At 31.9% G+C, this 17,386-nt stretch overlaps 1 long non-coding RNA gene across 7 annotated transcripts in view; it reads left to right on the top strand.

Moving 5' to 3' along the window:
- Positions 1 to 17,386, top strand: part of LOC111091836 — a 94,899-nt gene that overhangs the window by 46,290 nt on the left and 31,223 nt on the right. Inside the window, exon 6 of one of the 7 annotated variants that reach the window (XR_005376318.1) lies at positions 1,394 to 1,473. The exons of the other annotated variants lie outside the window; for them this stretch is intronic. This is a non-coding gene — a long non-coding RNA (uncharacterized LOC111091836). The remainder of the gene's footprint in view (positions 1 to 1,393; positions 1,474 to 17,386) is intronic. 7 annotated transcript variants of the gene reach the window in all.

Below are 17,386 nucleotides of genomic sequence, written 5' to 3'. Positions count from 1 at the left end.
ATTATTTTTGTTCTTCACTGAGTTAATTCACATGTTTCTATCTGTATATCTAGATATAGATGTGTAGCTGACTGGGATAGGAACTGATATATTGGATTAATATTTCTTCACTACTACATCTAAATGCAAGTTGATTCCAACCATGGGAGTTTAAATTAGTTATGCACACAGAGACATACAGAGACATGCATACACAGACGACATTGGTACAGACATACATGTATATATAGACTATTATATGATATATGTAAAATACAATATAGAACTATATTTATACATGTATTTATAAGGCACACCAAATTTAAAGTGCTCAGGGATACATGATAATATATACTCACATACTTTAATATATACAATATAATGCATTGCTTGATCATTCCTCCAAATATGGACATTTCTAATAAAAATAAATAAATATTTAAAAGGATCAATAATATTTCAAAATGCCTTCCAAAATATACGAGCTCTTAATATATTTTATCCCTGTTAGTGAAGATCTAAAAATATGAAAACCGAGTCTTCATAGCGGCAGCAATGAATCAAACCTATTACTGAGGCTTTAAGCCACTCCAGCTGCATATGAAGGAGGTGTGAAAAAATGAAAGTTCAATAATCTAAAAAAACATAGTGCCTTTCCGCACTTTGTGGGATGGTGGTGATTGTGGAGCACACAGAGTAGTATTCACTCAGTGGGTGATTTTTGCAATAGCAGTCTGATCTAAGACTAAATCCTAATCCAAAATTAAAACTCAAAATGTGTTTCATTGCGTCGGAGCCAACATTTTTCTAACATGTATTCTCTAACTAAGCTCCCTTAAATCTCTGATTGTCTTAAGATTTTACCTTATTTCAATGTACATCTTTAAAATATCTATTTTGCAAAAAAAGAAAAAAGATCCCATTTTAAAACACATCTGTTTGGATGATTGCTTCTTATCTCACTATCTCATTTGGGAAATTGTAGATATTCTCTTACATATGGTAGAATAATAAAATGTAGGTGAAAATATCTCCAGAATATCATGTTTCTAATTGTGATAACCTGGAAGATACTTAACAGAATATAACTAGACAGATTTTTACTTTTCTAATTTGGGGTGCTAGAAGTGATTTAAATTGTGACAAACATTAATTATTATAGTAGCTGAATTTTCTTTTGGTGGAATACAAATATTAATTGCTATTTTTCATTCATTTAGTGTTCTGTCATTTAAAGAAAATAATGCAGTAATAACTGATACTTTTTAAAGTGAACTCATTAACGAAAAAATCATAGTTTTAAAACTACTGAACAATTAGTAATTGTTAATCTATAAGTACATGGGGAAATAAATTAATAGTTTGAGCTAAGTCCTTTGTACTTAAACTACATCTAATAGAGCTTTGTTTCTAGAAGGCAACATGAGATATACGGCTTATGAGGAACATTTTCCTAATGTTTGATACTTAACACAAGGATGAAATCAAAGCAAAGTAGGTTGCAAATATATGTGACCACTTAGATGACAATAAATGCTAAATAAAATTTCAAAAGTGTAAAACCAACATTTGTTATATACCAGTTATGTTTATTGAAGCAATAGTCACAACAGCCAAAATTTGGAAATAGCCTAAGTGTCCATCAACAGATGAATGAAGAAGATGATATGTGTGTGTATGTGTGTGTATATGTCTATGTTTATATAGGTGTGTGTATATATATGTGTATACACACAGTGGAATATTATATGATAAAATCTAATACCCCTTTATGATAAAAATATTTGACACACTCAGAAAAGAAGGGAACTTCTCAACCTCATAAACGGCATCTAGGTAAAAACCAAAGCTAGTATCAAACTTACTGGTGAAAGTCTGAAATTGTCCCTAAGATCAGAAACAAGACAAGGATGCCTACCTTGAATATTTGTTATTCTTAAGATGAATACTATCCAAATTGACTTATAGATTCAACACAAGACCTAACAAAATACAAGCTGTCTTTTTTGCAGAAATCGGTAACCTGATCTTAAAATTCCTCTGGAAGTTCAAATGACGCTTTGAATTTTCTGTACAGAACAAGATTAAGACAGAAGTACATAATTAGAGGACTTACACATCCTGATTTTACAACTTATTGCAAAGCAATAGCAATCAAGAATGTGTGGATCTGGTATAAAACTAGGTTTATAAATCAAGGGTATGAAATAGAAATTCCAGAAGTTAAACCTATAGATTGTATAGTCAGTGATTTTTACTATCCAATAGAGAAAGAATATAAGATAGTCCTTTATATAAAGAAGTTATGCAACTCAATACTAAAAAGCAAAAAGCTCAATTAAAAAATGGGCAGGGGACCTGAACAGTCATTTTCCCAAAGACATACAGATGGCCAATAGACACATAAAAAGATGCTCAACAACACTCATCTTCAGGGAAATGCAAATCAAAACCACAAAAGGATATTACCTCACACCAATCAAAATGGGTACTATCAAAAAGACAAGAAATGAGAAGTGTTGGGTAGGATATTGAAGAAAGAAAACCTGCATGCACTGTTGGTGGGAATGTAAATTGGTGCAACCACTGTGGGAAAGATATGATGGTTCCTCAAAAAATTAAAAATAGAAATACTACATAATCCAGTAATTCCACTACTGAATATTTACCAAAATATCCCAAAACACTAATTTGGAAAGATTTATGCATCTCTATGTTTATTGTAGCATTATTTACAACAGCCAAAATACGGAAGCAATCGAAGTATGGTTCCATAGATGAATGAATGAAGGTGTGATATATATACATATATATACATATGTATATATGCAGATGTATACACACAATGGAATATTACTTAGTCATACAAACAAATGAGATCTTGCCATTTGTGATGACATAGATGGACCTAGAGGGTATTATGCCAAGTAAAATAAATCAGACAAATACCATATGATTTCACTTTTATGTGGAAAACAAAACAAAACAAAAACAAATGAAAACCCCACAGACATTTATAGAGAGAGAACAAACTAGTGATTGCCAGAAGGGAGATTGGTAGGGAGATGTGCCAAATAGATAGGATTAAGTAAAAACTTCTAGTTATAAAGTAAGTCACAAAGATGAAAAGTACAGCATAAGAAATATTAGTCAATAATTTTGTAATAACGTTTTATGTTGACAGGTTGGTGACTATGCTCAACCTGGTGAGCAATGAGTAATATATAGAATGGTCAAATCAATATGTTGTACATCGAAAACTAATAATACATTGTATGTTGACAAATAAGTAAAATATAATTTTACTTAATCAATTGTAAAATAACAAATAAGTTTTTTCAACAAATGTTGCTCCGGCAACTGAAAAAAAATAAGTAAATAAAAGAAAAAATAGAAAAGAAAAATGAAATTGGACCTCATCCCATGCCATATGCAACAATTAATTCAAAGTGGATCGATGATCTAAATATAAGATAAACTCAAGAACAGAAGAAAACAGTGTAATTCTTTGTAACCTTGACTACACAATATGTTCTTATATATGACACATAGGGCACAACAATTAAAGGTGAAATAAAGTGGACTTTCTCAAAAATCTCCTTTAAAGAAACATCATGAAGAAAGTGAAGAGAATTTATATAATATATTAAAATACTTGGAAATTATAGATCTGATGAGGTTCTAGTATCCAGAATATAATTTTAAAGTCTTTAAACTCAACAACAAAAGAGAAATAAGTGAATTTGAAAATGAACAGAAGGTTTGGGTAGAAATTTTTCCGAAGATTTACAAAAGGCTGATAAGCACAGGAAAACATGCTCAGCATCATTAGTCATTCAGGACATGTAATTTGAAACTACTATGAAATTTCATTTTGTATCTATTATAATGGTTAAAATTAAAAACAGATGATAGCAAATATTGGCAAGAATGTGGAGAAACTGTACTTCTTGTGGACTGCTAGTAGAAAGTATTTCCTCAAACAGTTAAATGTAAAGTCATCTTGTGACTTAGAAATTCCATTCCTAGGCATATACCTAAGAGAAATGAAAATGAATCCACATGTTTCACACAAGTACATATTGTACACAAGAAACATCTAAATGTGTTCATAGAAGCATTGTGCATATCAGCCAACAAGGAAAAACAATCCAAGTGGTTGTCTAATGTATAAAGAAATTATCTATCCATGTAATGAAATATTCATCTACCAAAATAAATGAAATACTCAAATCCTTCAACATGAATTAACCTTGAAAACATCATGCTAAGTGAAAAAAGACACAAAAGGACACATTATATGATTCTATTTACATGGAAGGCACAAAATAAGCAAAGCAAAGGATAGGAAAGATTATTAGTTCTTGGTGATTATTAGTTCACCAAGAAGAGGAAAGGAAGGAATGGTAAATGAATGCTAACGAGTGCAGTAATTTTTTTGAAGTAATAAAAATGTTCTTGAACTAGATAGCAGTTATGATTGAACAACCTGTGATTCTAAAACAAATCACTAAATTATACATTTTAAACCGATACATTTAATGGTATGTGAATTGTACCTCCATTAAAAAGTGTTTTATCTCATTCTCTACTCTCTACTACAAGATGCTCTCTTTTCAAAATAAGAAAAAAAAAAAAAAAACAAAAACAAAGTAAGAACAAGTGTACTGAGGAAAAGGTAGTATTAGGATCAGACACTGATGATGGAACTAACACAGAATTAAAAACAACAATACATTAAAAGTTCTGATGGGAAAGGTAGATAATACACATGATCAGATGATACATTTGAATGAAAAGATGTAGATTTCAGAAAGACTTGAGTAACAATTCTGCAAATAACAACCAAAATCTAACAGAGATAAAGAGTGTCTTTATAGACTCATCTATAATTGACCTGGCTGAGAAAAGAATCTGAACTTTAAGATAAATCAGTAAGAATTATGTAGTCTTAAATCCAAATAGAACAAAGTGTGGAAGAAGGAGAAGGTAAAGAAAAAGAGAGAAGAGGAGGAAGGAGGAGAGGGGTAAAGGAAGTGGAAGGGAAGGATAAAGAAAAATGTGCTAACATACATATTTTTGTAATCGCATAATACCCTACACAAAGCCACATACCTCACAAATGGGAAAGTTGTATTTTACAGTGTTTCAAACTTTAAAAAAATGTTTTATTTATTTGAGAGAGAGAGAGTGAGCAGAGGGGAGGGGCAGAGAGAGAGAGGGAGAAACAGACTCTCCACTGAGCAGGGAACTCAACTCGGGGTTCAATCCCACGACCCTGAGAACAGAGCCTGAGTTGAATGTAGACACTTCACTGACTGAGCCACCTCAACTTTCAAACTTCTAACTCAGATATTATACAAAGTATCATATTGTCTTTCAGGCAACCATATATACACTGTAGTAGACTGGATAAATTAATGCCAGTTGCATGACAATCCCAAATCTTTGGCTTAACCTGACTAAAGTGTCTATCTTTGCAAAGTCCAGTACTTCTCCAAACCCAGAGTTAATCTACAAATGGTACCCCAGAGTTCAGGAGAACCTTATTATTTGTTATTCTTCCATAACAGGAGAGAATTTGGTATATCTCAAAAGATATTTTATGGCCAGAATTGGATATTGCATATAATACTTCTGCTCTTATTCTACTGAATAGAACCCAGTCACATAACCCCAGTACAAATGCAAGTGATTGGGGCATGCCTCTTACTTATTTGGCCAGGAGGAGAAAATGAATGTGATGCATATTTAGTCATTCTCTATGAATATATACATATCATGTACATATGTATATGTGGTATCTGAATTTACACATGATTGCCCTATATGTGTATATAATATCTAATTATTAACACTTAGGTATATCATTGTTTTCTTTTTTATATATTACTTTTCTCTTGTTGCACAATAGTTAACCCAAACTTAGTAGCTTAATAGAAAAACAATACAAATTTATTACTTCAGTTTCTTTGAGTCAAGAGTCTGGACACTAGGTGAGTCCTCTGTTTAGAGTCTCAACAGGTTAAAAATCAAGATCTTGGAAAAGGCTCCAATCTCATTTGAAGCTTGGAGTTGTCTTCCAAGCTCACATGTTGCTGGCAGCAATTAATTCCATGTAGAGGTAGGAGTGGGTCCTCAGATCCAAGAGACTATTATTCCTGCCATGTGGCCCTCTCTAGAACATAATATTTTGCTTTTTCAAGTCCAACAGTAAAAGCAGACATACTGATTCAAAACTCTTCAATTTATTTGAAATAGCTCTTTAAATTCTCTTTTTAGGGGCTCGCATGAGCCTCATCTTCTATAGGTAATCAGTTAAAAGGATCCAAAGGCTATACTCTAAACTTGTTTCTCATACCATATGGTGGGCTATCAATGCTCTCCTTACTACTGGAAACAGAACCATTAGTGTCTTTAAGTATAATCAAATTGGAAAATCAATTCCAGAAAAATCCAAAAAAATTTTAAATAACACATCTTTAGGATTCTGTTCTTCTGGAATCAGTTGTGGTATCAAAATACTATATTAGCTGGGTCCAACAATAGAACTAGGGGGAGAATAATATAATATAACATATTATATCATATTATATTATATTATATTATATTATATTATATTATTGTATTATATTATATATGAATTGGATGCTAAAGCAATTGTGAATATTTGCCCAACAAGTTCAAATATGGATACTGACTCAGCAGGTTCAGAGTTGGAAATGTCATGACCAGGTGAGAACCACAGAAACACGGGCCAAAGCTGTTATACTAGTGGGTATCTCTTTCTCACTAAGAAGGTCCTAATCTCACTTTTAAGAATTTACAACTAGAGAGTATCTTTTATAGTCCATCCTACCCAGACATACTAGAAAAGGAAATCTGGGGCACATAATTTACCTAAGCTAATCTGACAAACGGCCAAGTCGTTTTAGTCTACTCTGATTTAGCACTCATACACATCTCTTTAAACAGCACCTAATTTTAAATACAGACAATAACAAATTAATATTTCCACCTATAAGATACTAGGCCTTTCCCCAAAAAAGGATATAGAGTCTTTGGATGATATTCCCTTTTCTCCATTGGTATCCAAACCCCTGACTACCCAGCCAAATCAGTAGCTATAGCCCATGCATAATAGGATTTTATTTCTGACCATCTCTTTCCAAACAAAACAAATAAAACAAACAAATAAATAAATAGATCTCCTAACTGGGAATTTTCTCAATTAATTAATTCTTATTGGGAATCTGCCCAATTAGGAATTTAGAATAACATTTTTTTAAAAGATTTTATTTATTCATGAGAGATACAGAGAGAGGCAGAGACATAGGTAGAAGGGAGAAACAGGCGCTTCAGGGGAATCCCGATAAGGGTCTTGATCCTGGGACTCCGGGATCACACCATGAGTCAAAGGCCGACTCTCAATCCCTGAGCCACCAAAGGTCCCAGTATAACTTGCTAAAGTATTCCCAATCATAGAGCATTAAACTTGCAGAAAGCTGTAAGGAATATTTCAAGAAATACATTTCTCAAGCTTAAATTCTAGTTTGGCCCTGAGGAACAGTGGTAAAGAGAAATCCTCCTGGTGACAGACCTTGAGCCATGCATTTTAGCTCTGGAATTTGATTTTATCCTACTTACAAGCAAACTTGGCCTGTTACTGTTTCATGCATGTCAGCAGATAACATGAGATTCTCAGGGGGAAACAATGGTCTTTATTATCACAACACAGCAATGAGCATAAGTGTTAGTATATTTGCATTAGTTATTCTTGCTCCTCATTCACTGTGGCAACCTGATAAACCCAAGTGGATGTTACACAAGCAATGGATTTGCATCACAGCTGAAGAACACTGAGTTTGGGGAATCTATTGCTTTTATACCAGTTAGTCAGACAGCCTGATCCTTGGCTGAAGGAAGGGAGAAGCATTACCTCACTTTCCAATCTTCAGAATGAGAAAAAGCCTAGTGGCGTTGGGTTTGCAGTCTGGCACACCCAGGAACACATATAAAAGTGCAAGAGACCCAAAGTGTACCATCCCTCCAAACACTATATTTTATGAATCATTTTCATTCACTTATTTATTCATTCACTTGTTGCCTTTTTAAATCTGTTCTATTTTTCTTCATGACATTTTCATCAATATTTCCTATCTGTGTCTCCCATCTGAAGAGAAGATCTAAGAAAGCATATTTTGTTGTTGTACTCACTTTTATCCCTAGAAGTATTCCTTGCTCTTTATGTTTTATGAAATATTTGTGGTTGAATTTAAATATTTATTTCCTGAAAGCTGACTGCTTTTCTTGGTACCAATGACATAGCAATTAACACGATGAGCAAGGTTTCTATTTAAACCCTTAAAATCTTTGTCAGTAAAGTATCTATAATAGTGTCTATCTCGTGTTGAGATGATTTAATGAATAATACAAGTAAAATTTTTGGTAGAATTGCTGTCCCATAGTGAGTACTCAATTAGGTATCAAAATATGCTACTATCAATAGTTCTTGCACTATTCACACTTTATACTTTGAAAAATTTTACTACAATGTTTTTTCTTTTTATTTTTTTTAAATTTTTTTTATTTTTTTTTTTATTTATGATAGGCACACAGTGAGAGAGAGAGAGAGAGAGAGGCAGAGACACAGGCAGAGGGAGAAGCAGGCTCCATGCACCGGGAGCCCGACGTGGGATTCGATCCCGGGTCTCCAGGATCACGCCCTGGGCCAAAGGCAGGCGCTAAACCGCTGCACAACCCAGAGATCCCCTGTTTTTTCTTTTTAAAATAAAACATTGAAACACGCAAACTTGTATAAAAATAATACAATGCAAGTTAACTGATGTAAATATTTTACTTTCCTTCCCAGAATACTGTTAAATTAAAAAAGAGTCACAAATGCAGCCAATACACCATCCAGTACTGTCCTCTCTTCTCCCTCTCCAGAGGTAACTACATCATGTCCATCCCTGTTCTTGAATAATCTGGATTTTAAAAATACTCTTACAGGGCAGCCTGGGGGGCTCAGCTGTTTAGCACTGCCTTCAGCCCAGGGCCTGATCCTGGAGGCCTAGAATCGAGTCCCACATTGGGCTCCCTGCATGGAGCCTGCTTCTCCCTCTGCCTGTGTCTCTGCCTCTCTCTGTCTCTCTCTGTGTCTCTCATGAATAAATTAAAAAAAAATATTTTAAAAAATAAATAAATAAAATAAAAATAATCATATAAATGTCATCATGCTGGAAGTAGCGTTTTGTAACTAACTTTCAGAAATTTAAATCCAAAAGTATTTCTTTAAGGCATGTCAGATCTTCATCCTTCCTGAATTATCCCAATGATATATTTCTGAGTGAAAAAAAATGTGAAATGGTAACTGAATTGGTTACAATAAAGTTATTTCACCTCCCAAAAAAATCCAAATTGAAAATCTTGACCCTTCATTTCCTTTAAGTCCCCACAGTTTCTCTGTCCTTACAAGCGTTGCAGATTTTATTGTCCAAATATGAAATCTACAGTTTTTTTTTTTTTAAGTATTGGAAGATTCTAACACTAAGCAATGTTCAGGCTGAGCAGATCTCAACACTGGCAAATGCACGTTTGAGTTAATGTTAAGGAAAAACCATTTATAAAGAGAAATGCCTTCTTTCTATTAGTGGGAGTTATCTTTAATCATTTTTATTATAATTTTAACATTATAGCCAGTAAACATGATCATCAAGAACACTGATTTTAGTCCCCACAGAATGAAAGAACATTCCAAGAACTTTTCATAGATACGGTTTGACTTATTGGAAAAAAAAAAAAAAAAAAAAACAATGCATAGTCTTTCATCCTACTAGTTTGACAGCTTGTTGTATTTCCTTTAAAAATACATCTTTCTGCAAAATGTCACAATATAACTAACACATAAAATTGTTTATATTTAGACTATAGAAAAACAGGGAAAAATTAGTGTGATTCAAATCAGGCAATAACGATAATTGAAAAGAATACAACTATGATCATACAAATTCTGGACAAACTATAATGACTCTTAGAGAAATAAATTTTCTATGATATTGAAAAATGTCACCTGTCTCTAATATCTATCTTTCATGTATAAATATGGTTGAGGGAGTAATATCTGTCCTTAACCAATGTGATACAAACTTACTTATTAACAAGGTCATCTGTCATTTGTATTTTCTTTGAAATTGTGTATTTTAGTTTGTTTTATGTCATATTCAGGAAATAAGAATCAAATATTAGAGGAATACTAGAGGATCATGGCTATTAAGTATAAATTTACCATAATATATTTTATTTGGTTGGCATAAACTTTTATCTTAGAGTTAGAAACACCAGCCAGGATATATAATGTGAGCATAGCTTCAATAATAGATGGTACTAACAGGATAAATTGGTGAAAATTCCACAAAAAAATAGAATTAATAAAAATCAGTAGTCCCTAAGCAGTATGATTTTTTTCCTTCCTGTGTAGTAAAATAATGAATCGTAAATCAGAAGGTGTTTTCAATGTCTAGCCTTCTCTCTCTATTTTACATACATATATCACTTTCATCATGAGGAAATGAATTTTCAGGTGATTATGTAATGAGATTTAAATATGTTGGCATCACTCTTTCCAATTTTAATGGAAAATAAGACATAAAAAGTGTGTATTCTTCACACTATTACAAGATAGCATTTTACACAGAGAACTGCAGATAGATTATAAGACTTAAAAGTCTAACATTTTTAGAAATAGTATAAAGAGCATCATTCATTAAATAATGATTTATTGAGTCTAATTATAAAGTATTGTGTTCAACTACTAATGTTTTTTCAACTCAACAAGTAGCTATTCTCTATTAGGACTAAAATAATAATCAAATACCTAAATCAGATTTGAGAAACAGTTGTGATATGAATCACAAAAGTATAAAGATTCATTCTTTTTAATTTTTTCAGTGACTTATTTAATAGTGGCTTATCTATGAATAATTTCATTGATGAAGACAACGGATATATGAATAAACAACATCAAATTAAAATGTCATATACTTTTAAGTATGAATAATTATGAATGTTATACATTCTTCATCCTTACTTTTCTTGACATTTTGTCTCAGGTTTTTAAACTCTTTTTGAGCAAAATTTCCAAAGATCATCCTTCCATTCCTTTCAAGAGTTTATGTTGTTAACTTTTTTTCCTCATTGTGTATGTGTGTGTGATTAAAGTATCAGTAATTCCATGATTCTTAGATGTGCTATCAGGTGGCTGACGTCAGAGTTTGGTCAGTGTTATATATTGTTTTCACCCACATTTCTTTCCACAAATTAAAAATAATGCTGCCTTATCACAAGTTCACTTTGATTTGCAAACTTATATTAGGGAATGATGCTGTGATAAATAAATCTCTTGCTTAGATTTAAAATTAAAACTTGCAATGTAATCCCCCATTTTGAGATAAATTTATACAGGAAAGAAATCCCTGAATTACTAGTCATGCGACATATGAAACCATAGCCTCCTTCTTTCCTTTTTGAATCATTCTTACTTCTACGTCTCATGTAACTGGATTCAATTTCTTTAGTATTCTTTTTTTTATTTTTTTACTTTATAACAAATAAATGTGCATAGTAAACATTCATATTACACAAAGTTCAATTTAATGTAAATTAGTTGTATTTTATACATACAAATCTTTCAATTGTAGAAAATTACCAGCCTTCATAAAAGCAAATAAAAATTCTAAACATATATATTTAATATTATTTTAATTTTAAAATTATTGGGTAATTGTGATGGACTTAATCTGTTTAATTATTAGCAGTTTGTGCATATCTGTCAGTACCATTATTTTACACATATCAAAAATAAGTTCATTATGTCAACACTTCTACTTATAGTAGTAAATGTTTACCTTCCCAAGGAAAAATAGATTCCTATCTATTAATTTGTAAAAAAGTGACAGCAATAATTTTGTGGTGAATTTTGTACTTGTAAAAATCTGTGAAACTACTGATTTCTATGAATATGATATTGCCTATGCTTTAGAATTTCTGAATTATGTAACTTTACTGAAAAAGGTACAGGAGTTTTACATAGAAGAAAATAATCTTCCAAAAACAATTTATTTTCATTCTGAAACCTGTTTGATTAATGAGAATATAGCAGCACACAGAGACTTATAGTTATGTACTAACAATATGAATATTTTATCATTAGTTTTTCAAATCAAAAGATTACCCATACAATAACCTAAACCTGTTTCATAATAAACTTTGATATTATAAATTGTGTACTTTTATTTTCAACAAGATGATATCAAAATTTAGAGAAAAATATTGCTAAATTCAATTTTTTAATTGTGAACTGTGTGGTCCTAGCCATGAAATGATATTCAAAAGGAAAAGCCCAAGTTAAAGAAACATTTATTGAAAACCCATTAGGTATTGTTCTCAGGTGATGCATAAATAAATAATGCAGTCTCTCACCACAAGTTTGTTAAAATATAATGGAGAGAATAATATGCAAAAACAAATGATTACTAAGTGATATATTAAGTATTAAACTAGATTATAATTGACATTCTTTAGGAACATGATAATCTACCTTTTTATCAAGATAATAATATTTTTCATAAAGGAATTGGCATTTGTTCTCGAGGTTAAAAGAGACTATTTTTATAAGCCTTGCAAGTGCGAAACCACAGGGAGAGATGGTAAATTAAGAGTGGATACAAACAAAATGCTTACAATTTTGCCTCAGCCAAAAAGGAAGTTGCCAAAGGATACATGGATGGCATGGTAGGGCTTTTAAAACTAAGGGTGTAATCAAGAATTTACTCCCAGAAGCTTTTAAAGCTTATATTAGGGATAACATAGAAACATGGTTCAAATTTTAAATATACACAGAGCCTACTATGCCTAATACTACTGTGGGGACAAGAAAATCATTATTTTTCCTGTAAGAATGAGGATATCCAGCTTTTCTAAAAAATTGGGATATCTGACAACACTGATCCAACATTTTTCAAAGATAGCAATTGGTAGGGGCTGTTTTCTGCATTAAGCAGGGCATGGTTCCTCATCCAATATATTTTTTGTACCTCCTTGTGGTTTCTATGACATGATGATAAACTCAGTTGCTATTTACCATTGCACTAGATATATTTGGTCCTGATAGATCTTAGAGAAAAGTGAAATATTTTGGTACCAATCTCTGCCAGAAGTTCAAAGTCACCATATACACCATGAAGGTTACAGTGTTGTATAAAAGAGGATATAATATTCCCTTGGGGAGAGTGTAATACTCAGACATGTTTATGTAAAATATGTATCTGAGTTAAAATAACAAATCCTGAACATATTATTAACCAATCTTCATATCTTCATCCAATATCTTATTTACCTAACTCCTCTAGTTATTTGAGTAATAAATTCCGTTTTCAGAAAATACAATATTAGCTGAAAACTCACTAAATTATGGATGAAAGGATGAAACAATAAATTTGGTTACTGGGATCCCTGGGTGGTGCAGCGGTTTGGCGCCTGCCTTTGGCCCAGGGCGCGATCCTGGAGACCCGGGATCGAATCCCACATCGGGCTCCTGGTGCATGGACCCTGCTTCTCCCTCTGCCTATGTCTCTGCCTCTCTCTCTGTGAGACTATCATAAAATAAATTAAAAATTAAAAAAAAATAAATTTGGTTACTATGACAAGATATGATAGAGAAAGAAATATTGGTACTTTCAGTAATCATAATGAAATGTTAAATGTCATTCCCACAGTTCATATCACTTCAGCATCTCTAAACGTATGGAGATTTCCTTTAATTCACAATCATTCTCTTTATATTAAATGGAAAATATCTTTATAGACTACACAAAAAACCTTTTGCATTAGTGTATAACTTTTGTTGGTAGATTTGATCAATCAGATATATTTTTACCTGTGTAAAATTTACATATCCAAATATATTTTTACATACCCATCCTTCTTTGGCTTTGGAAACCAAATGGTGTACATTATTCTTGGCTACCCTTTGGCAAGAAAACAAAATAAAAACAAAAAAATAAAACCTCTTCAAGAATTTCTTATACTGTGATTCTTTTCTGAGAATCCAGATAAAATTACATTCTATTTTTATACAAATTGCATAGGAGGCAATTCCAAAACTAAAGCGTTATCCCTTTCTAATTTCTAGCCTTCATATCAGTATGTGATCTACATAATTAAAACATTCCTTGATTCCTTTATATATTGTAATTCACTCCTTCAGTAAGCAGGATATTTTAGGTAGTAATTTATTAAATAATCACGTTACAAAAGTTAATAATCCATATTCTCTCTCTCTTTTTTTTTTTTTTTTAAGGAGAAGCAGGCTCCATGCACGGGGAGCCCGATGTGGGATTCGATCCCGGGTCTCCAGGATCACGCCCCGGGCCAAAGGCAGGCGCCAAACCGCTGTGCCACCCAGGGATCCCCATATTCTCTTTTTATAAAAAAGATTATTCAATAGATAAGCAAACAATATACAACATAATACGTTGATATGTAGAAGGTAAGAACCATAACCATAGTATAATACTCAACATTCATTAAAATTGCATACACACACACATGCACATACACACACACCCCACATACAATAGAGTATTTTTCAGCCATAAAATGATTGATATCTTGGCATTGCAATATCTAGAGGATATAATGCTAAGTAAAATAAGTCAGAGAAAGACAAATGTCATATTCTTTTACTCATATATGTGCACTTTAAGAAACAAAACACATGAACAGAGGGAAAAAAAGAGACAATTCAAACCAAATCAAAACCAAACACAGACTGTTAACTATAGAAAACAAACTGATGATTACCAGAGGGGAGGTAGTGGGGATGGGTTAAAATAGGTAAAGAGGATGAAGAATAGACTTATATTGATGAGCAGTGAATAAAGTATAGAATTGCTGAATCACTGTATTGTAAATATGAAACTAATGTAACGCTGTATGTTAACTATAGTGGAATTAAAATAAAATTAAATAAAAATTATATGCTCTACCTTAGCACTTGTGACCCAGTTAGAAAATATGGTGATTAAGTATTCCCTTATGTGTTTTTATGTGATTTAATACCTAAAATATAGATTATGCAACAATGGAACAGTGAAATATTAAACACTGAATAAAAATGTGTATTATGCAACATCATGCTATCAAGAAAATAAATTGACATTATTTAAAACAAATGATAAATTCTTAAAAATTTAATAAAATTATTTGCTGTATAGAGATTTAAAATCCCTAATTCATATAAATCAAAGCACAATTAGGGAATAAATTTATTTAATTCCTAATGCTTATAATGATGTAGTCTAGACATAGTAACAATCTCAATTAAAATGTTTTAACTATATAATATGAAATAGTGCTTGCCTTGTAATAGTTCTATTTTTGAAATGATAGATTTTATCACTTAAAATTGGGACATATGCATAAATAATTTCTAAAATGATTTTTCAGGATCATTTCCATTAAGATGAAAAGATGAAAATTGCATTACAACCACATTAGGGTCAATTAACAAAAATTTTTAAACAACCACTACTGTTTTTCACTTATAGATGATATCTTTTTAAAGTCTTGTATGATTTTGCAATCAACAAAAGTTTTAACTTTTTTTTAAGATTTTATGTTATTTGAGAGAGAGACAGAGAGAGCAGGAGCAGGGGGAGGGGCAGAAGGAGAAGCAGACTCCATGCTGGGCAGGGAGTTCCACGTGGAGCTCCTTCCCAGGACTCTGGGATCATGACTTGAGCCTAAGGCAGACTCAACCAACTGAGCCACCTTGGTGCCCCAAGTTTTAATTTTCTAAAAAAGTAAATGGATCTTATAAAATACATACTTTGTATTATTTTAGAAGAAATTTCTTAAACTTGATTGTCATAGATTTCTCATTTTAAAATAAAATATTAATATTAATATTAATAAAATATTAATATACAAGTTACTCTGCTTTTTCCTTTCAACTGTCATTTCCCACCCATTTACTAATGAAGAAAGTCATATATTGAAGATTATTACTAGTATGTCCAATTCTCTCATTCTTCAGATATCAATACTCTGAAAACTCTTATCTTCCTAAGAACTTAAAGAACAAGAAATCAAGGAAATTACAAAATATAATGCAGTAACTGTACATGGAGTGTGTATATTAATTTAATGTATGTTGTGTGTTATAGTTTTAAAAGTTGCTTCCCACTTGCTCATAACAGAACATTTAGAACAACACAGTTCTTTTTTTTTTTACACGATTTTATTTATTTATTTATTTATTTATTTATTCATTCATTCATTCATTCATTCATTCATGAGAAACACAGACAGAGGGAGAGAGAGGCAGAGACACAGGCAGAGGGAGAAGCAGGCTCCATGCAGGGAGCCTGACCCCGGACTCCATCCCTGGACTTCAGGATCATGCCCTGGGCCAAAGGCAGGTGCTAAACCGCTGAGCCACCCAGGGATCCCCAGAACAACATAGTTCTTAATTGTCTGAACATCTAGACTAATATATATTTTTAAGGGGTGGGGTGCACATATTTGAGTTGCTCTGAACTTAATCCTATATAAATATGTGGTCGGCCAAATAATGAAGTGTATGAAGCTTTTGTTTCTCATATAAGTAAATAAGGGAAAATAAGATTTAAAATAGAATTCTAGCACAATCAACCATATAGGATAAGAGTTCTGAAAAAAGACCTAGTATTTCTCATTTAGATCTATCATTTAACGTAACTGGAACCTATTTATTTCATATTATATGACTTATATGCAATATTAGTTCATACCTAAGATTTTTATATAAATTTCTTCTATACGCAGGAGGGTCTATGTCTAATTTTATTTTATATCGATATTGTTATAGGGTCATCGGGGTGGCTCAGTTGGTCAAGCATCTGCCTTTGGCTCAAATCATCCCACAACCTGGGATCAAGCCCCCCATTGGGCTCCCTGTTAAGCAAGGAGTCTACTTATCTCTCTTCCTCTGCCCCCATGTCCCCATTCATGCTTTCTCTCTCACTCTCTCTCTTAAATAAATAAATAAAATATTTTTAAAAATGAGTTTATACTGATATTGTTATATATTACATTTCAGTTCTAATATGGCTCCCATAAATATTGATGAATGTGTAGAATGATACCAAAAAGCTATTTTATTTTATTTCACTTATTTTGTATGTAACTGATGTTTTACTATAGTATGCTATATTATAGTATTAAATAGTATATATTGGTAATTAAATGCTATATTTAATATAGCTATAATATTAGACAGTATATATTATTAATTAAATGCTATATTATAGTATTAAATATTACAATATTTAATCAAAGTATCCATCATAAAGCAAATGTACTAATT

The sequence above is a fragment of the Canis lupus genome, chromosome 22 (assembly GCF_011100685.1).
Source record: "Canis lupus familiaris isolate Mischka breed German Shepherd chromosome 22, alternate assembly UU_Cfam_GSD_1.0, whole genome shotgun sequence".
Taxonomy (NCBI): Eukaryota; Metazoa; Chordata; class Mammalia; order Carnivora; family Canidae; genus Canis; species Canis lupus.
The sequence above is the reverse complement of the archived record's forward strand: the minus strand, read 5'-3'. Positions and strand labels throughout refer to the sequence as shown.